At 46.0% G+C, this 21,923-nt stretch overlaps 1 long non-coding RNA gene across 1 annotated transcript in view; it reads right to left on the bottom strand.

The window, feature by feature from the left end:
• Window positions 1-17,443, bottom strand: part of LOC120381210 — a 33,178-nt gene extending 15,735 nt beyond the window's left edge. The window contains exon 1 of the long non-coding RNA XR_005587980.1: window positions 17,360-17,443. This is a non-coding gene — a long non-coding RNA (uncharacterized LOC120381210). The remainder of the gene's footprint in view (window positions 1-17,359) is intronic.
• Window positions 17,444-21,923: the final 4,480 nt, after the last annotated feature.

Consider the following 21,923-nt stretch of genomic DNA (forward strand, 5'->3'; position numbering starts at 1 on the left):
CTATCAGCATTTATAACATAACCTATGCAGAATAACCAGCCTCTTACTGTCCAAATTCTTTTCCTAAGCAAGACTGTGCTATCACTGAGCAACTTCCATTTAAATTCACAGTGGGCCAAGGTATCCCCTCATTGACTTAAGAGAGCATAGGATGGATGTAATAGAGAACAGAATTTTGCCCAGGTTCTCAATTACACAACAGAGTAGTCCAAACTCCATAGCTTTCTGCAGGTGAAGTAGAGCCCCAATCTTCCCAATGAGTCCATAACCCCCTAACCTGAACAGCATGCTAAAAATGATCTGTCTTTATATTCTTGGCTCATCCTTTAAATCCCTGAATGTTTCTAATTGAGTTAACATTATTAGAAGGGGGGGAGGATTGGGAAGAGGGGGCAAAAAAATCCCAAATTCTCTTTGCATTTCAGCAGCTCTTTAATATGCAAGGCAGCAAGAGATGAGCTGGGTCTAATTATGAGTCCCTGGAGTAGCCAGTCAGAAAATGAATTGATGCCTTTTTCCTTATGAACAATGCATGTACCACAAATTAGAGGAGCCATCACCAGAGATTTAATTACAAAATATCATTACTTTCACACATCATTTCAGATTTGGCCTGATCAAATCAAAGTTAGGGAGAGATGGGAGGAGGGGGAAAAACTGCACCACTAGCAGGGTCATTCGTTCAGGGGTACTTGAATGCAAGAGGGAATTGGTGTTATTGAAGCTTCCCAAAAGGCATTTCTGCAAAGAGAAGCAATTGTACGGAGAGAAAAATTCAATTCCCTTTGACGAGGAAGGCCTAGGCCGTACAGTCTCCTCGTGATGAAATAAGGTACAAATGAGATCCCAGGGCCCTAGTTATGATACATTCTGAAGCTCCGCATTAAGAAGGTGAGGCAGCCAATGAACAGTTCCATAGGACACTGTCTCATGGCAGATTTTATCTTGGTCATGGATGGCAATGTAAAATTATTCTAGTTAGGGACAGTGTGATTAAGATGGACTTTTATTCTGCTATCATTCAGCTTCACCCGGACTTCATCTATCCTATTACTCTAGCAGCAAAGACAGGTATTAAGTCTTGCAGGGTTTGTTTGTATGTGAATTTTAGTGCTCATGAAAAATAGCAGCTAATAGTTCTAAGCTGGCTCCAGGCATATTTCAGTCAAACGCAGTGCAAGTTTTCCCTGCACCATTCAACTAATGCACCTCAGTCCTGCCATGAAGCTCTTCCAGTCATGGATCTCTCCTGGCTAGAGATTGCCAAATGGGCCAGATTGTGTGATGACTTTTGTTTGATATAGGAAACAGCTGCTAGAGAGCCTGAGGTGCAGAAATTCATTTATCTTGTGATTTAAACCTAGGCTTTTTGTGGTTTAAAAGCAAATGCAAAGCTAAGGATAATCCAATACCTACTTCAGAGTTTCAGCTCTCTGGTCAGGGGATCACCCTAACAGAATCTATCATTTGTGAGGAAACAAGAAGAGATTTCACCCTGCCACCTCGCCCATTTATAGCATTGCATAGGTGGCACGAGGGCCAATGTTTTCAAAGGTGGCCGCTGGTTTTGGGTGACTCAACCTGGAGGAGCTTAGTGGCATCTCATATTGTATCTATGTCTCTATTTCTCTTTAAGATCACTCAGGTTGAGCACCCAAAATCAGAGGTCATTTTCAAAGACTTTGGGCCCAAGTGCATTGTAAAGGGTTAACATTGTCTGCAGCATCAAGTATGAGTCACTGCTACAGGAAGGATGCTGGGCTTGAAGGCTCAATGTTCCTGTGCTCCTAGAAGAAAGCATAGGAGTCACGGGGCTTCCAATGATGTGCAGCTGTTTCAGCAGGGGTGGAACTGGAGATGTCCCAGTATGTATCAGAGCAAAATACAGAGCCACATTGCCAGAGCCCCTAAGAGTGAAGCCTGACTGATAGACTGATTCTATAGTAGTAGAGAGATGAGTAGGTCCCACTGAACTGTAACATTCTGATGTGTGATAGAGGTGAAGTTAGATCACACACGGAATTGTCATCTGCTTTGTTGTCACACAGGAGTCTGGCTTTCACATGGGGCTATATGCTACCAATTGATGCCATAAACCAGGACGACAGCTGAATTGGGGGTGGGTGGGGAACCACAAGGACAGAATGGCCACAAAGCCCTGAGATTGATTTACAGCCCTAGTACCCAGACTAGGCCACAGGCTGTGATTACTTCTCAGACGGATAGGCAAGCCAATCACTTCAAGACGCTAAAACGCTCTTCAAAATTTATGAGGAAAATGACAGCTTGTTGAACACATGATGTAGCAAGATGTGGTTTTACATTAACTTAAGAGGCATTTATGGGGCAATATTCATCTTCTCTGTATTATGGCAAGTATATATGAGAGGATGCTGTGTCACAGGGATATTATAGCTGACAGATATGACGTACTCGGAGCGAGACAGCACTGGGTGTGACAGAAAAGGGTGGGGGAGCCACTGCCATGGACTGACCATAGAAGGGCAGGCTATCATCAAAGCAGGAGATAGGGGCCAGATCCTCAGCTGGTGTAAATCAATGTAGTTTCACCAACTTCAGTGCACTAGCTGAGGATCTGGCCCCATCTGCGTAACTCACCCCAAAGATAGTTTAGCAAGAATTAGGGGTGTGCCTCATTCATCAGAAAAGAGCCCCTCAGCTTTACATTGGGATTCAGGACCTCAGTGTCCGAAGAGCTCACAATGCATCTGCTAATTCAAGTAGATAGAAATCCCCGGAGCAGCTGATATCGTGGCTCTGGGAGATTAATTTGAAGCACTCCCACATGCAGAAAGTTTCCTGTTAATAGCGTTTTGCACAGCAATCGAGCCTGAATAGGTGAGCGTTTTTACACCTGAAATACATAAGGAGGTTGGTAAAGTTTTGAGAGCTCTTACCGGTGAAGAAGTTAGTGCAACCGGGAAAGTGGGGGAAAGGCATGCGTGTGGCTTCTCTCTAAATATAGCTGAGCGTTTGTAGAATTCACCCCAGCTGGCAAAGCAAACAGCTGCCCTATGCTTGTTCTCCCTGCATTGCTCACACTATTGCCATGAATATGTAGTGGGTCAAATACTCATCCCAGTCATAACCAGGCCTCCGCTATCTGCGTCCTCAAAATTGCAAGGGATAATTATCCAAACAATCTTGCACCCCCAATCTGACATCAGAGTGATCTCAGCTACCAACTCGGTTTCCAGAGCAATATTGTGCCTGCAGCTGTTCGCATCTGTCAATTAAAACAGAGGACAGTGTCTGCAAATCTGGCACTTCACTAACTCTACACGAGGTGTGTACTGAGGAATGTAAAGGGTGTCTACACCTCGTGCCTATTGCATCCTTGTACACTCCATTCAGATGTCGTCACTAGGCACAGCGAGCTCACCACTGCAGTAGGTGCAGCTACAGGGATCCAAAAGCACATTAATAGATGACTCGATGGGGAATTGAAGCACTGCCTTTTGGCATGAGAAATGTTGCTCCCATGCCCCCCAGAAGACTGAAAATTGTATCCTTGCCTAATCCCATTCAATAATCCTGGTGCTACATATGCCTGTTTAAAGTATGCCTGGCTATGTGCCGTCTCCTAGAATATGACATCGTAATATGTCATGTGAAGCAAAGTAAGTTCTCTTATATATTAGTTTGTATAAGAGAGGAGCTCCTGCCACAAAGTTTGGATCTAGTGCTTGAACAGGCCAGAGTTTGTGTGTGTGCATCCATGGTTTGAATTCAAGCCTGTCTCTAGTTAGATATGAAAATAACCTGATCGGAAAACTTTTTTATTTGTACTAGCTGTAACGTAGCCTACAACCATCTCTTCTCTTCTTCACCCTTCCCAGACCTCTAGCATAGTCACAATGGAAATTCCCATGATTGCAGAAACTGGTGCAATGATCAAAGTACCCTATACTCATAGGGCTTGCCTACAGTACAATGATAAAAGTCAGTGGTCACAAGTGTCTCCTGTCTGATCATACTGGGAATAGTTATTTTATCTCTAGTACTATTTTTAACATAGCACCATGGACGTGTATTGCCAGGCAGACAAATAAGCATTGTGAGTCCTGCCCTGAAGAGTTTACAAGCTACTGGAGTAAGGAAGGTGTCCTTGTGGCTAAATCATCAGACCTGGATTTAGGAGACGTGGGCTCAGTTCCTAGATATAGCACAGAACTTCCTGCGTGACCTTGGGCTAGTTATTCAATCTGTCTGTGCCACAGTCCCCTTGCTGGAAAAATGACATTGTGCGCCCTTTGACTGACTTGTCTGTGTAGATTGTAATCTCTCCAAGATAGGAACTGTCCTTCACTATGGATCCACCCATACTAGGAAAGAGGTTTGTTCTAACCTTGTCTTAGCTAACATGAGGTAAATTCCAGATGAAGACAAGGCAGTGTGTAGTTTACACATATGTTCGCAGGTCAAGGTAATCACTAGGGTGAAGTGTAGGGTTCACATCAGCCTGCCAGCACATGTTAATACTACAATTGCTTGGTCTTCACTAGGACTTTCTCATTTTCACTAACACAGGGTAAGAAGGCACCTTTTTACCAAGTGAGGACAAGGCCTACATGTCTGTGCAGCGCCTAGCGCGATGGGGTCCTGATCTAAACTGGGGTCTTCTGGTGCTGTTGTAATATTAATAGTAAGTTACGTCTGATCAATGGGATGTGGTTGGAGGAGAACTTTGCTTGAGGATGCAGAAGCTGTGGCATTAGAGGAGAACACTGAAGGAGGGTGCTGTCTGGGGATAAGGATGCAGAAGCCAGAGCACCAGGCTGCAGCTGCAGGAACAGCAGGATGACTTATCACGCCTATTGCATTGAGGAGAAATTAAAAGGATTGATTGATATCAATTATTGGGTACAATTTGTTACAGCGCAATTGACACGTTAATCACCTCCCTGCTGCATTTCGGCATGGCAAGATTTTTTGACCAATTTGAAAGGTTTACAGCAACAATACGATGCTGATTTATCTCTCCTTAATAAAAAAGTGATCAACTGAAACCTGCATCCATCATTCTGTTTATCACTCATGGTGATTTATTAACTAATTATACTTACAGTGGGTCTTTTTCTATAAGTATGGATAATAGAGTGATGCAGTGTCAGTCCAAGTCATAAATAATGCCACCGTACAGTATGCTTAATACTTACTCCTAGGGCCAGCCCATAACAAGGTGCCTTGATTAAGGGAACCAGACGGCTTCGTTTGTCAGCAGCAGTCCTAGAATGCATAGGCAGGAAAATAGTCTATTTCTTCATAGGCCTCCTACACTATATGTTGCATAAAATGCCTTGCCCAGCTAATTTGGATCAGGGGAAATACCTCAAACTGGCCATTTTGCCGAGACATTTCATTAGCATTCATCACACAACAGATGCAAGATCAAATCGTTATATTATGTTCCTTAATTTCTATAAAGTAATGAGCCTGTGACCCAAAGAGCTGGGAAAGGATAAGAAAAGAACAAGTCAATAAGAATCAGCCATGACAAAAATACAACAAAACACATCACCAGCTGGTGGTCCCAAATGAGAAGAAAATCATGGGATTATAAGAACAGGAGGAGACATCTCACCCTTAGAAGTAGCATCATTAATTAAGAGGAGGAACAGAGAGAGGTTCTGAGATGGGGATTTAAATGATGGAGCGTGAGAGAGCCAAAAGGAGAGGTGGGGAGAGAATTCTATGACACAGGGCTGCAAAATGGTCCATTTTCAAACTTCCTATAATAGATGAGTAGCTTCAGTGGAGAAATGAAGCAAATAAGGATTGTTCTACTGCTTCTGAGACAAGCAAGTAAGAAAAGAGGGGGGTTGTTTTTTAACTGACCAATAATTAAACCCCCGAATCTCTGAGCTTCCATCTCCATCCATCAAAAATACCTTTAGAACGTTTGTAGTACAATAATTGGCAAGCGTACACTTGTCGGTTTTCCCTCTTGACAAAAATATGTGGCCAGTCACCTTGCCTAGCCCCAGGGGACTGTGCTGAGACTCTATTAAATAATTATACCCAGTAATCATGTAATCTCAAGGAGAAAGGAACTTCTCAAATGACACATCCGACAGCTCCGTACCACAAAGTGTCTTCACGGACTGTGCATGAGAGGATGGGCCTGCAAGTGCCTTTTAAGCTTGAGACAGAAGAGGTTCTGAAGATAGTCACAGAGATGACAACACTAGCAAAAGACCCTGGGCCAGAGAGAATGGAACAGATGCCCTTTAAGATTCTTTCCATTTCCCTGACTATGGAATCCTGGAAAGCCTGTGTAAGGGTTATCATCTTGGTGCTGCAGAACACAGTGCAAACACTAAGACCCAGTATTAGCCTAATGCCATTCCCACTGAAATCAATGGGAGTTTAACCATGGACTTCGATAAGAGCAGAGTTAGCCCAGAACCGAGCTCTTTTGAAAATTCCATCCTTAAACTCCTTGCAGTTCTGGCCTGAAAAGCAATTGTAAAAATAGCATCATGGGTCCTATGTCTCCCTCTCTGTGACTCCAAATCCCTGCTTTCCAAGGATCTGTGCTCTAACCACCAGCCCCAAAATGTGGGGTTCTTTTTGCCTGGTGCATCACCACCAATCACACTGATCTGACTGAAGTGTATTACAGGTGCACGTGAGGCTTCCACCTGTGTATATCGGCTACATAAAGATGCTGCAATTTGAACTTGGTTAACTATTGTGTGGATGATGCCTACGCCTGACAGACGCCAGCTCATTTTGTCATCACCGGACTGGTTTCACAATGCTGACAAGAGTAAAAAACAGCCAAAAGCTGTTTGTCACTTGTTTTGGCTCCGCATACCCACAAGGGTCAGCTCTGTGGAGTTGGAGTATGCTATCTTTAGACAGACACCTTTCTGACCATAAATGATCTTTAAGCAGGCAAGATCCTCCTTTTTGGTAGGAAGAGGTGCTGTGTTCTAGCCTATACTTTAATCACCGCTCTTTAGTGCTTGAAAGAAGCAGATCAGAAGCATCAAAGGGAATCTGGAAGACATTACGCCATAGGCGACAGCACGAGCCAATGAAACCTAGAGACAGGATAAGACACAGGTTTCTTTACTTTTGCAAATTGTCACAGATAAGGTTTCTGTTTTGCAAAACCAGAACCAGGGACAGTTCCAAGTTGGATCCTATTCTACCTGAACTCTCCAAAGTTTTAGGAGTCTAGTTAAGTAGTTCTGGCTTTACTTCCAGCTTCTAACATTATTGTTAACTGTAAACAAACCTTTCCACAAGCTGCTGGTTGGTTTCCTTACTCCAACTGAAGGAAACATTAACATTTTACATTCAGCTGGGAGATTTTTTACTCCTGGAGATCTGGGGACTGAGTCTCCTCTCCCACCAGTGTCACTACTGACTTCAGTGGTGTTACTCCTGAGTGTGAGGGGAGAATGAAGCCCCGGCTGTACTGTTAGATGCTGGGAAATCACAGCCCTTACGTGCTAATTTATCAGACGTTACAAGCACCTGAATGGTGAGACCAAGTCACCCTAGGGAGAGTCACAAAGAGCTTTCATGTTATAAAGGGACAGTGTTCAATGCTAAACAGGGATTCTGCAGCAGTCTTGCTCTGTCCTTTTTCCAACATACCAAGTCTAAGGGTGGTTGGAGGGGAAGAGAACAAGGTGATTTTTGCAAGATTCCACACATCATGCAGCCAGAGGGCCAAGTTTGTAACTTATGCATGCAAGCAGGTGCATCTCCAATGAAGTCAATGGAATTTGACCCATGCAGTGCCAGGGGACTGGACTCAGTGACTCAGCGGATCCCTTCCAGTCCTACGAGTGGCTGGTAACCAAACTGTTCAATCCATTTAGTGACAAGAGCTGAACTGAGAACTTCACTCTTGCTGGAAACCATGTTCGTAACCTGGCCATCGTGGGTTTCACATGTACAATTAGGAGGACATGCTCCAGGTGTTACAAGAGTCATCTCTGCACTCCCCAGTACTGAAAAATACTCGTTTCCCACACATCTCTTAGATCTCACATGTTGCATAAAATGCACTGCACTGATATTTAAATACACTGGACAATACATTTATCTGATTAACTGGTTTGGACTGGAGGAAAGCAGCCCACAAGCACCAGGCAAGTAAGCAATGTAGTCGTCACTTGGACAGAATACGAGCACTCCCTGGGATTCATCCTTCTGTAGGAACTGCCTGTGGCTCGGCATATATGACAGCTGCCATCTTAGCCAACACACCATCGACTCAACTGGGGTCCTCCAGAGCTGAGTTGCTCCAGCTTGAGCGAAATACAAGGCTTTCTAGCTAGGGCTCTAACAGTCTCTGCAGATCACGCACAAAGGGGGACCCACAACACCTACTGCCTGATGAGATATCCATGCTTCCATAGTGCAGTATAAAGTAATGCTCCCCTTTTGCTCCCACTCAGGGCACAGAGCTCCTGCGGGATCCCCAGGCCCCTCACACCAACCTGGATGTCTCTGAGTGAGACACATCTTTATTGTTAATGAATTTGCTCCTCATTGTATTAGTCAGCCTCTTGTTGTGATGTATTGTTCCATCAAAGGGTCATTCTCCTGAAGGGCTACCGGAGAGTACAGTGAGCAAAGTGGGTCAGTGGCAGTTGTCCTGGAAGCAGGAAAGAGCTGTTCTCAGTACTGGTCACCCCTTCCCCATGTTCAAAAATCATCCAACTGGCTTAAAAAAATTATATTCTTAAAAATCACACCTTTTGGGTGGAGGTCTTCTGGCTTTTGAGACTTTACAATGCATTCAGGTCATGTTTGCAAGATTTCCTCTGCAGTCACGAGATCTAAACTGAGATTCCCAGGTAATCCCAGAATTCTAGGAGCTGGGGTTTTAATAAATACAAATATCATGAGACTTGCTATAAAGTTGTGGTAGCTGGCAGCCCTGTGTTCAAACACAGTGCCTGAATGGTAGGGCCATATTCTTAGTCAGGGAGGCCTGAAGTCCACATACACACAGAGATGCATATGTACTAAAATGAATGAATGTGCAACCTGCTAATTAGGTGCACTTTACTATCCGAGGTACTTCTAGGTATCCCGTTACCATAATATCAGAACATCTCCCAACCTTTGATGTTTTTAATCTCATGACATCCCTGTGAGCTAGGGAAGCGCTATGATCCATTTTACAGGTGGGGAACTGAGGCAGAGAGACTAAAGCCCAGAATCCCAAAGGTATTTCGGTGCCTAACTCTCACTGATTTCAGTGGGAGCCAGGCATCTACGTACCTTGGAGGATCTAGGCCTAAGAGACTTGCCCCAGGTCACACAGGAAGTCTGCAGCAGAGCAGGGAATTGAACCTGGGTGTCCCAAGTTGCAGGCCAAAGCCCCAGTGACTGGTTGATTGTGTGCAAACCTGGGCCTCTAGGTTATCTTTTTCAGAAGCTCCTAAAAGGCAACTTTTTTCCCTTTAATTTATAACACAATTTTGCTTCGCCCACCCCTTACTTTCCACTACTTATAATTTCCTCTCAGGATATTTAGATGTTTATTTCCTGACCAATTTTTTCCTGTTCCACTAGGTAACTCTTTTGAGCTTTCTTTCTGACATTCCAGCACCTGTTTGTTGACTTCTCTACATTAACTGATGGGACCCCCAGAAACAGACCCAGCCCTGTAATAATGAGCGTTAGATTAATGAATGCCACTTTAGACAGTAGGGGGAGCACGTAGCTGTTTTATGGTGGGCCCTAAAAAAATGATCTTTTTTATGCACTGATTGAATTGGTGGTTGCTTGGCTGTTCTGTCCAAAGAACGTTCACCCCAAGGCTTATAGCAATTATATGGTAGGTTCAATTCTGAGGCTTAACCAGCACATTGACAGCCCAGGACAGTGCATCCCTCTCTTTGTCCACAGAACAGGCACAGCAGGGCAGGAGCTGTGCAAGCTTCCCCCACACTGCCCTGCAACGTGCCTCCTCCCTTTCATTGAGAGGCCATCAGTAGGACCGAGGTTCCCCTCCAAGGAGGGTTGCCAAGTTTGGGTTGGATGAGTTCCTGGAGGTTTCATCACATGACCTAGTCTTTAACTGAAGATTCATTTTTAATTCCTGGAGACACCAGAATAATCCTGGAGGGTTGGCGACCCTACCTCCAGGGCCATTCAAGCCTTGGGCTCTGAGGAGAGATTTCCAACCACAGTTGCCAACTTTCGCATGGTAAATAAGCACCCCGACTTTCACAATAAGCCAAAAATCAAGCTAATCCCATTTCAAAACAAGGTCAAAACAAGCCAATCCCTAAGAACCCCAACTCTCTATGTGACTAGATCCCCCCGGCGTGCAGTGTGGGACTGTGGTGGGCCCGCTGTGCACCCCTGACTCTCTCCCCACTGCTTGCCCCCCATTGTTCCTGCTTGCCGGGAGCCGATCAAAAACAAGAAGCAACAAGCTACAAGCCAAAAACTAGCCAGCAAGCAACTCACAAGCCCATTAAGCCAAAAACAAGCCCAATTTCTGTGTTTTTTTCACGGGTTTGGCATGTCTGTTTCCAACCAGTTTCTAGTGTAGCGGTTGCTTTTCTGGGGCTTGCACATAGGAGCTGGAGCGAGGACTCCAGTGCATTTCAGATGGAGACTGCCAAACAGCTGGCACCATGAGATCAGCTCTCTGCGTGGGCTGAACTCAGACCTGCACCCTTGGAGCGAAAGGCTCAAACACCAGTAACGTTCTCCTCATGCTCCAGTTGCTTCTGACACTGAACACAGGAGCTGTGCGAAGAAACTCCAAGCAAGCCTGGAAGGCGATTCCGGCTGCAGAGTCACCCATTCCAGTCTCAGGAGCTCAGTCTGGGGGTTTTATGATCCCATGGTAATGCCTGCACCCAGCTCCCCTTAAAAGATAAATCATACCTGGCAATAGCTCGTGCACTCGTTCTTTTTGTCAGCCTGGGACAGCTGCTGCTGCTGCCTGAGGCAAGGTGTAACCTGTCTGCTCATTTCTCTGCTTCTCATTGTATTACACCTTTTAATAACAGCAGATCTAAGCTTCGCAGTGTTTACTTAATGAACTGCAACTACACTAGGTGTCCCATGCCAGAGACTTTTACCTTTTCCATTAGGATTGTTTAAGTCCCTGCATCTTTTACCTGCTTTTCTATTAATGATGGGAATGGGCCCCAGCAGAACACACTGGGATCTGAAACCTTCCAGCTTCGGGTTTCATACAAGGTCTGTGGCAAAGGCTCGTCTCTGTCATTTGGATCTGGATTTAGGTGCAGCCTAACCTTGTGGCTCTGGCACTGACTTGGCTTCATGTCCCAGACCTGCTGTGTGATTTTTGGACAAGTCACCTCACCTCTTTCCACTCCCTCCTTTTGTCTGTCTTGTTGACTTACACTGCAAGCTCTTTGGGACAGGAACATAGCGCAATGGGGCCTTGATCCCAGTGGGACTTTCTTGGCATAGGCACATTATAAATAATAATAAGGTCTGGGTTGGAACATAACAGACTGGGCCCATGTCTCTTTACATTTCTTCATCTCTTTTCAGCCCAAGGATCCCACCATGCTTTGTAAGTCATAGATTTTAAGGCCAGAAGGAACCATAAAAACATCTAGTCTGACGTCCAACACATCACAGGCCACTAAACCCCCTCCCATTGATCCCTGCATTGAACCCAATAACCTGGATTAGACTAAAGTATTACAGCCCTCCCGAGACTAAACTATTGTGTGCCACAGGCAGAGAATAGGAAGGAGCGAGGTGCACCAATGCAATGGCAGGGACTCAATTTGGTGAGATATACCCAGATCACTTCACCCACCACTGGAATGCAGCTACTTCACCCTGTCCTAGAACACAGCGGCTGTGTAAGAGCACACAGCAACACCACCTAATAATCTATTACAGGAAGTGAAACCAGAATCCTACCTCCAAATGAAGCAGGGGCGGCTCCAGGCACCAGCACAGCAAGCGCATGCCTGGGGCAGAAAGCAGCGGGGGGCGGCCTGCCGGTTGCTGTGAGTACGGCAGGCAGGCTGCTTTCGGCGGCGTGCCTGCAGGAGGTCCGCCGGTCCTGCGGCTTCGGCGGCAACTCAGGAGCAGGGACACCGATGGCACCGCACCAGTGGACCTCCCACAGGCAAGCCGCCAAATCTGCATGACCATTGGACCGCCCGCAGGCACACCACCGAAAGCCACCTGCCTGCCGTGCTTGGGGCAGCAAAAAACATAGAGCTGCCCCTGAACTGAAGGTACAGGGGGAATATAGGTAGATAGAATAGAATTAGCACATCAGCTGCAAGAAATTTAACAAAAAAAGGAACACATCTAAACACCAGAGAACAATTATCTTATAAAACTAAACATAAAAATGTTAAAATACCAATTTGAAGAGACTTTAGAATGTACAAAACAGATACTGCCGTGCAAGGGCAGCTGCAGAGAAGCTGCAAAAACTACACCGCACCTCCTGGAGGGAGAATAAGTGACAGATCCATAATTTAGAGGGGGCAGTCGGCACTTAATAAGTACGGCATGATTTCCACCAAGTCAGTCTAGTGCCGGGCAGGGAGAGGCTGTTTTGTTCATGATATCATCCCTTTTGGCCCCCTTGTCACCAATGCCCTCACGTGCACAAAAGTTTGTCGTCATTATTACTGGCTCATTCAAATTATTACAAGGTAAAGCTCTTGCCATGCAAACCCTGATCATACAACAAACCCCCATCTGCTATACTACTACCAGAACCTCTATATAGACATGCATGTGTACGAAACTGATAGCTCTGGAGACTGAGAGTAGAATTATCCAAAATGCTCAGCATTGACTTAACTCTGCCTCTTCCCATTGCCATTCATGGAGCAGTGAGGCCAGTGCAGAGATCCCACCCAGAAATCTGAATTGATCTCTGAGTTCAGAGCAGGGCCACCCGGGGGTGGGGCAAGTGGGGCAATTTGCCCCAGGCCGCAGGCCCTGGGCCCCGCAGGGGCCCTGTGAGCCCTGGCCCAGCGGCGGTCCAGGTCTTCAGCGGCATTTCAACGGCAGCGAGCCCTTCAGTCGCTCCGGGCCTTCGGCAGCATTTTGGCAGCAGGGGGCCCTTCAGTCGCTCCGGGTCTTCAGCGGCATTGAAGGGCCCCCCGCTGCCGAAATGCCGCCGAAGACCCGGACCGCCACAAGCGCCGCAGCTCCCCCACTTTGCCCCAGGCCCCCTGAATCCTCTGGGCGGCCCTGGTTCAGAGGTGGAAACACTAAGTCAGTGTCTGGAGCTGTGATACACCATGTGGAAAGGTGAGCTGCCTGGATCCAGAAAACCTGGAGTTAGACACCACTTCCACTTCCGTGGTGGATAGCCAGGCTCAGGGGCTAAGCACTGATTTGATGCATCTAAGTTTGAAAGATCCCGTTGTCTTAAATCAGTGAGAGACAGAGACTGGGGAAGAATGCAGGGCTAGAGTTGAATACAATCTTGTGAAGAAGCAGGGTTTCTGTGAGCAAACAGACTGTTCAGTTACTGTTAAGTTGCATGGGATTTTTTTAAGTTCCTGTATTTCATTTAAAGTGTTCCTCGGAATAATTACTGTAAAAAACCGGGTTCCTCTTTAATGTTGTGATTGAATCCTTAGCCTTCAGCTGTGCTAGCCTTATAAATACACATATATGCCTTTCTTTACCTACAGAATCTCATTCAGAACTTCGAAGCTGATACAGTAGCTACAGCTGAGGTAATACTGAAGCATGGGCCCAGGGTTGGAATAGGAAGAGGTGATGTAAGTCAGGATTGATGTGTGTAGCCAGAACTGTGCAAGGAAGCTGCACCACAGGCCTGATCCATAGCCCAGTAGAGTCAATGAGAGTCTTTCCATCCACTTCAGAGGGCTCTGGATCTGCCCCCTACCAGATACAAGCTAATGTGATTAGTTTATCTCGCATGAGCACTACAATCCATCATTTAAGTAAGGAAACATTCTGGTACCTTTGAAGATGCAGAACTCGGAGTTACGCAGACAAAGCAGGTGTTTTCCCGCATGCATTCGTAGGGCCTGATCCTGTGAGTTTCTTAGCACCCCCAGTTCCATCTGTTTTCCAGAAGCATTGCTGGAGCTCAGCATTACACCCACGAAGAACACACCAACTGACAAGAGCATTGCTTCTGCAGGCAAGTGACTCAGAAACAGGCAGGAGATGGGAAGGGGCAGTCACAAAACACCCTTCAAACACACCCTGAGCTGGATACATCCCCTTCTCCTTATAGGAATTCGTTTAAATGTGAGTACTTTGCCCTCGGTCACTGGAAGACCTGAAAGCATTTTATGAGCATTAGTTCATTAGGGTTCTTCTTCACAATCCTGACACATGGAGAGAAGTTTTCCCAGAGTCGGATTCAGCATGAGCAGACATGGCAGAGGTACATACCAATAGGAATCCATGTGTTACTTCAGAGGCCTAATGAGGCACAGCCTGTGACTTGCGTTAAAGAAAAACTGCCCGTTGTCAAGAAATGCAACCTCCACCCCGTAATTAGGAGTCATATGCCATTGTGTGCACAGCACATGCCCTCGGTACCCATTGTATCCTAGAACTTGAACCTGAACACGATACTGGAGCTACTGTTAAACCAGCCTCACAGGACCTGAAGGCACAGCTAGATCTAGATCTCCAGCGGAGCAGGGGGTTATCCCCAGAGACCAGGTCAAATTCCAGCTCAGGTAATCACATCCCACCTCCTTCAATTCCCGCCTGCAGTTTCAACTGGATAAGGGCTTTATCATTTCCTGCCCTCCTCAGTTGCGCAATGTTGTTCTGAGCTGTTAAACAGCTGCTGTGTTCCACCCCAGCGGCAGCTGCATTTCAGTCATGGGGGAACACTCCTATCTTCCGGAAGTGTTGCCAGGCTGGATCAGATAATATCTCTGATGTGCTCTGAGATCCTAGGACAACACAATAATTGTTTACCATCACTATCCTAATAATGCTGAAGCCACTAGCACATTGTAACATGGCAGGTGTAGTCATTAGCACAGAACAGGTGGCCTCAGCATATCTGGCACATGAAGCCATAGCAGAGGGGTTAAAATTTCCCTTCAGGTATGGCCCCTAAGACTTAGTAGGCAGAGGATTGGTAGGAAGGGTGCGAAAAAATACCTAGGTTCATCTTTCTCTCATTTTATAAAAATAAATTTTTGAGAAACCTCCACAGCTTCACTATTTCTGGGCCCTAAATCACACAGCCTGACAATCTATCCAGAACTATTTATTGTCAGGCTCTGAGGAAGCCATCTTCTGGAGGCACAGGGGCTGTTTTGAAGAGCAAGAGCATCATCTGCTGGAGGTTTGCTGTAAGATTTTCCTGGCCCCCTCATCCCTTGGAACAGTTATGCCATAAATCTCCCTGCCCTGGAGGGAAATGGCTCAGAATAATAATAATATGTAGCTCCTTTTATCTTTAGAGCTCAAAGCACTTTCCAAAGGTAGGTGAGCACCATCCCCCATGCATTACAGGTGGGGAAACTGAGGCAAAGAGCCATTAACTGACATTAAGTCGCAGCAAGATAGCACCAGTGCTGGCAATAGAAACCAGAGCACCCAACTGCTAACACAGACCATGCTGCTTCCCACACAACGTGGTGATGCTGTGTGGTGCCACCAGCTGTCTCATCAACCTTGTGAGGATGCTTATCAGTTCTAGTTCAAGACCCTCGGCAGTGTTATGGTGGGAATGAGAGTCACAGGTCACTCTCTCTCAAATCAACTGAGCCAAGGGGAGGCATGGGACTCGGCAGCAGCCACTGCCGGCAGCACCAAGGTGCAGAGGGAGGGGCCAGTGGCATGTGCAAAAGTAATCAAGAATATTTGGAAGCATTCACTGAAACTGTGGAACCTCAGTATAACTCAGTAACGAGCCCCCAAGTTATGGTTGATGAAGGAGCCACTGCTTAGAATTTCCTGAACTTTGCACGCGCCAGCTCTCAACCAGAGCTGGCACTTAACGTTGCAACTGGTGCAATTAATGCTGGGCTTGGGGGTGGAGCGAGTTTGGGAGGATTTCTTGGGGTAACAGAAAAAGAAATATCCTGATACATTGGACTATGCTCTATTCCAGTTCAAAGGAAGTCCATCTTTGAGGTGACGTCTATACTAGGAGCACTAGGGGTGTGATTCCTATCACACTAAAAATAGCAGTGAGTACAAACCCGCCTGAACCCCAGGGGTACATACTCGAGGTGGCTAGCTTGTGCTGCTGCTGCCAGTGACCAGGCTACTGTGGCTACACTCCTATTTTTAGAGTGATAGCTCAGATGACAGCTAGTGCGAGCAAGTCTACATGAGCAAATCTACATCTCTGTGTGTGGGGATCACAGCCCAGCACCCAGTGCAGACGCAGCCATGAACATATTGTATTTTGTGTGCTCCTTGGGGTGCAGTGCATAGGCAGAAACCACAGAGAATTCAACCAGGGGTCGGCAACCTTTCAGCAGTGGTGTATCGAGTCTTCATTTATTCACTCTAATTTAAGGTTTCACGTGCCAGTAATACATTTTAACGTTTTTAGGAGGTTTCTTTCTACAAGTCTATAATATATAACTAAACTATTGTTGTATGTAAAGTAAATAAGGTTTTTAAAATGTTTAAGAAGCTTCATTTAAAATTAAATTAAAATGCAGAGCCCCCCGGACCGGTGGCCAGGACCCGGGCAGTGTGAGTGCCACTGCCATAGGTTGCCTACCCCTGAACCAGTATGTAGGACTGAATGAGCACAACTTAAGTCAACATAGTCAGGGGAAAGTCGAGGGCAGGATCATTGGGAAGGTTCAAAGCTGTCAGGGTTAGGACAGACTACATGGGCTTTGTCTGGCAGTTCCAGTGACACTGGGTGCTGTGTTTCAGTGTACAGTGCTCCTGTGTGCACTTGTTCGACTGCAGGGATGTCTAGCTTTTGGGCGATTTAGGCCCCAATTCCGCAAGATACAGAAGCAAGTGCCTAACTTGAACCCCACAGGCAGTGCCCTTGAAGTTACCTTGCTGAACTAGGGCCTCGCAGAAGAATATTGCTATAAGAAACTACAAAAGAGCCCTTCAGCAGAGGATAAAGCACCACTTCCAGGAGCTGCATGAAACCAGTCCCTTGCTCTAGATGCTTGTGTAACCCACTCAGAAAAGAGGAAACCTCCCCCGACCCCAGGAGTCAATTCCCTGCTCTGCCACTGACTTCCTGTATGACCATGGGTAAGTCACTTAGCCTCTTTGTGACTTGGTTCCCCATCTGTAAAGTGGGGATAACAGCACTGCGCTGCCCCACAGGGATGTGATGAGGGTAAATACATTACAGATTGTGAGGTCTCAGATACTACAGTAATTGGGGCTGGGTACGTACCTAAGATAGGTCCTACTCTGTGCCCAAACCGCAGAGGATATGAGTCAGTTACAGAGGCAGGGTTTAGCTCTGGAGGTCCCTGGTTCGATCTCATTTGTCAGCCAAGATGGCAGCTGTCAGTTTACTTCCTTTGGAGGAAATGCCCGTCAAAGATGAAGTTTTCAGCATGCCCTGAATGTGGAAAGGCCTGGGGTCAAATTTTCAAAGGTGTTCAGGTGCCTAAAGATGCAGATAGGAGCCTAATGGGATTTTCAAGAGTGCCTAAGAGCCTAAATGAAGGTACTCACAGTTACCAGTACAAGTGCGGTTAAGGATTAGAACTGGCCTGGGGGAAACTAACAGAGTTAATATCTTCTTAAAATCCTAAACAATCCCAATTTCCATATTCCTGGCCATCACCTTTCAGGCTCCTCCTAGGCCCTCATCCTGCAGACCCTCACTCATGGGGTTCACTTTAACGGAACTACTGGCGTCAATGGGGCTATCAGCCAAAGAACTGGTCTTTTGGGATAACCTTTATTTGATGAGATTCATGCATGTAGATCAGGCTGTTAGGTATCGTCTTACCTGACTTGCATGCAGATACGCCACGTGTCTCCACGAGTGGGAAAATCCAAAGCTGAAATGGTTAAAATTTGGAGACTGCTTTAAAGAACTTGGGCCATAAACACTTATGTCAATTTATCGTGTTGCCACAAGATGGTGCTGAAACCTCTCGTTTCTATTTCAATCCTCCCCAGCCCTCCCACCAAGGAAACTCCTCTTCCTGCAAACAGCATTACTAGGAAAGGTGCTTCCAGGCTTTCTCCCCAGGCTGGGAATTAGCGTTGATGTCCTTCTCACTCCTTGGACAGTGTAAATGCCAAGGAAGACTGAGTTTCTTAGACTCTACCCTTCAGACTGAGCTCATTTTCTTAGGGCCTTAGTCTCTCTTGGGTTTTATTTAAATGTGCAGCTCTGAACCACCTTAATACTAATGGTAGTTGTTTTTTTCTCACATTGAATGTTCCTGTTCATAGAGAGTGTAAGCTCTTTGCGGCAAGACGCTGTCTTTTATTCAATGTTTGTACAGCACCTAGCACAATGGGGCCTGGGTCCATGACTGGGGCACCTAGTGCTATACTACAGAGGCACCTGGTGGCCCCAAGCAGGATTGTGCTAGGAGATCAACAAACACACAGAAAGAGACAAGACCCTGCCCCAAGGAGAAGATAGTTCAAATATGGAGAAGGGAAACTGAGGCACAGGGCGAGGACATGACTTGCCCAAGGTCACGCAGCATGTCAGTGAATGAGCCAAGAACAGAACTCCAGTTTCAGAGTCCAGGGCCCGAGCCACTAGACCACGCTGCCTCGCTCCAGCTTTTTGCCCGAACGTATGTGATGCATTCTAGGGGAGGTCAGTGCGGGGGTGGGGGTCAGGGAAGGTCTGAATCTCACCCACTAGCAATGAAGCTGCTCCAAGGCACCCACTGCAACCTCAGGCAGCCGGCAGCCCCATGTGGCTGCTGTGCCTTTACCACCTTTGTCCCCAGCCAACCCAGCGAAGAGAAATTCCATGGACCACTGCTTCTGAAGAGACACAGCATGTGCACCCTGTGCCAGCTCCACCAAGCTGGATCTCGCTCCCCGTTTCTGCTATGCCCAAGGACTCTCCTGACCATCATCTAGGATTTGGTCACCATGAACCAGAAGGCTGTCTTAGTGGATGAGGTGAAATGGTGGGCTCCAGATGGACCTCAGTCTGGCGTCTGAATGCATCCGCTGCACACACAAAAAATCAGCCCTTTAGGATTTCTCAGCAGTCGCAGCCACAAAGAGGGAGCTTAAGAATCCAGACAAATTGGTGGGTGACGCTAGTGAAGGGACTGACTTGAGCTAAGCACTGCCTGGGCAGCATAATGCAAGATTCCCCCAGGCTGCTCTGCCAGGGCCACTCATTCCTGCCCTGCAGCATCGTGCTGTTTTAAGCCTGTGTTGTTTTCCAGTCATGCCATGGTGTTTCTCTGAAGCCTGTAGAGACCATTAAGCGCCATTCACTTGTGACTTTAATAAGATTTTAAACCATTCACCATCTCTGCTACTTGGCCTCAGCACACGGGCATGCTGTTCCCCTTAGAATAAATCAAAGAGCAAAACCAACAGCCCCAGAAGGAACTGAAACAAGGAACCACTGACAGGCAGGTGAACGTTGAGTGGCAGCTAACTGACCAGCACAGTCACACTGAAGAAATACTAGTGCAGGTTTCCTTTGCCATGTTTCCTAGTGGTTTAACATGGAAAGACTATGGCAGAGTCTTTGGAATATGGGCCCTAAGGGTGGACTGGGCCCAGACATAGGAGTGTCTGAACAGCAAGCATCACCGCCTACAGCCAACGAATGCAGGGAGAAGCTGGACTCTGAGTGCTTCTCCTGTAGTCTCAGGTCCCCTCATGCTTTTGACTGTTTCTATCATCTTCCCAACGCAAAGATAAATGTGGTAAGTCTTAACCAAACCACTTCAGCCTTTATTTAATTTTTCCAAGTGTTAAATTACAGGGAGACAGTTAGAAGCATTGTGCTCAGAAAACTAAAAATGACTGAAGCTAGAAACCTCAAACATGGCTTGTTTTGTAGATCTCATTGAGATCTCAGGTTTGAGCCAAATTTGAAGAAAGTTTGTTTGGATTAGATGAACAGTCTGTGTTCTGTACTAGGACAATATACAGTATGTGTATGGAATGTATGGTTGTATGTGAAATTCCAGATCGTACTATAGTATAATTTTGACAAATAAAGAGAATATATAGTGATATCAAGCAAAGCCATATTTAAAGGAATAGTGATGTGGAGAAGAATTAAGGTTGGAACATTGATCATTCATATTTAAGACTGAGATTGTCAAAGGAACCTAAGGGAGTTGGGTGCCCAAATCCCTGAGACATAATGAGCTGAGTGCCTAATTCCCTTTGAAAATTCCATCCCAGATTATGAAATTTCCTGATTTCTAAGAGCTTGATTTTGCAACCTTAACATTGCATTGATGTTCATTTTTTGGCACGGACTAATTTTGTTAGATACAGTCAGACTGGAAAATTGCTCAGACTGACCTCTCTCAGTGGAAGCAACTGAATATTGGAGCTGGGACCAAACCAAACCAACTCCTTGGATCTGAGCAACCTGAACTTTGGATCTGAACTATGGCCCTAAATCAATGCCCATTGAGGTGAATGGAAAGAATGCCATTATTTGCAGTAGGCATTGGATTGGACTCTTTGTAGCTGGAGCCCATATTTACTGAAAACCACCTTGGAACAGGCACCATTCCCTAGGAGATGATTAATAAAACAATGACTGCTAGCAAGTTCAGTAAAATAATTCTTTATGCCATTTTCAGGAGAATGATTGTAGCCAATAGTCCTATGGGCAAGATTTCAGAGCAATTGATTTTTCTCATGAGTTAGCAAAAGCAATACTAGCTATTCACAATTCATGCTTTACTCATAAATTACATTTTAAAAACTAGGATTTCATGGAATCAGAAAAGATACATTTTATCCTTACATAGCATCTTTAACACACACTTAAGGAGTCACACTATCAAACTTTAAAAAAAAAATAAAACATGGGATTCTCCTGTCATCTCCTGGCTTCAGCAGTTGGGATTTTCAGAAACACTCAAGATTCTTGATCAAATTGTGAGCTTGGCAACACTGTGACTGTACAATCAAAGATGTGTTTCTTAGAGATGAGGCAAAGAGGCAGGTGTCTAGATGTGGTTGTTTTAGATTTAACTCTGCTAAAATCCTAGTGCACTTCTCGTGAGATTTTTGGCTATTTTGGGTTGCATTCAGGACAACTGGTTCCTTCTGGTTCTGGATTTGATGCAGAACCAAAACCCCATACTCAGCATATCTCTCTGAAGGTTCTAGTTCTGGAGCCTCTAAACAAACACAGGTGCTGTGCCACCAACACCAGGCCTCGAGCCCACACTCCCATTGTGTTACTCCAGGTCTTTTCCTTCACATGCATTACTCCTACCTGAGCTTCTTTTCTTTTCTCTTCACCTGCCTGTCTCACAGCCCCTCAACAGGCATGCTCTAGCTCTGGTCTCTCACTTTCCGGAGCAAAGGCTGCTCCTTCTATACCCTAGCACTCCTTCCCAGAGTGCCAAGCAGCAGCCTACAATGCCCAGGGTCCCTCTGGGAATGCCATCTCTCAGAATTCCATTGGTCCATGCTGAACCAGGACTGGGTCATGCTCTTATAAGCCACTCCCACTCAGTGTGGACCTCTGTCCCCCCCGTTCTCCCTCCAGTGGCATCTTCTAGGCCACATATAAAGGTTGACATATAGCTTCCCTTAAAGGGCTAGAGCAGACCTTGTTACTGAAGGTTTCCTGAAAGGATTGAAATTTGTGTACGTCTTTCCTCCCAAACAGATTTGGGAACAAGGACTTTAGAGGTTTGTTTTAATAAACTTTGTCCCTCTGTGTGTCAGGCAGAAGAGCTATGGAAATGGAGGAAAGGGAGAATGGCATATTAGGTCATCTCCATGGGAACAACTTCTGAAGACTGATAAATGTC

Source organism: Mauremys reevesii, linkage group 13, assembly GCF_016161935.1.
Source record: "Mauremys reevesii isolate NIE-2019 linkage group 13, ASM1616193v1, whole genome shotgun sequence".
In the NCBI taxonomy this organism is placed as follows: Eukaryota; Metazoa; Chordata; order Testudines; family Geoemydidae; genus Mauremys; species Mauremys reevesii.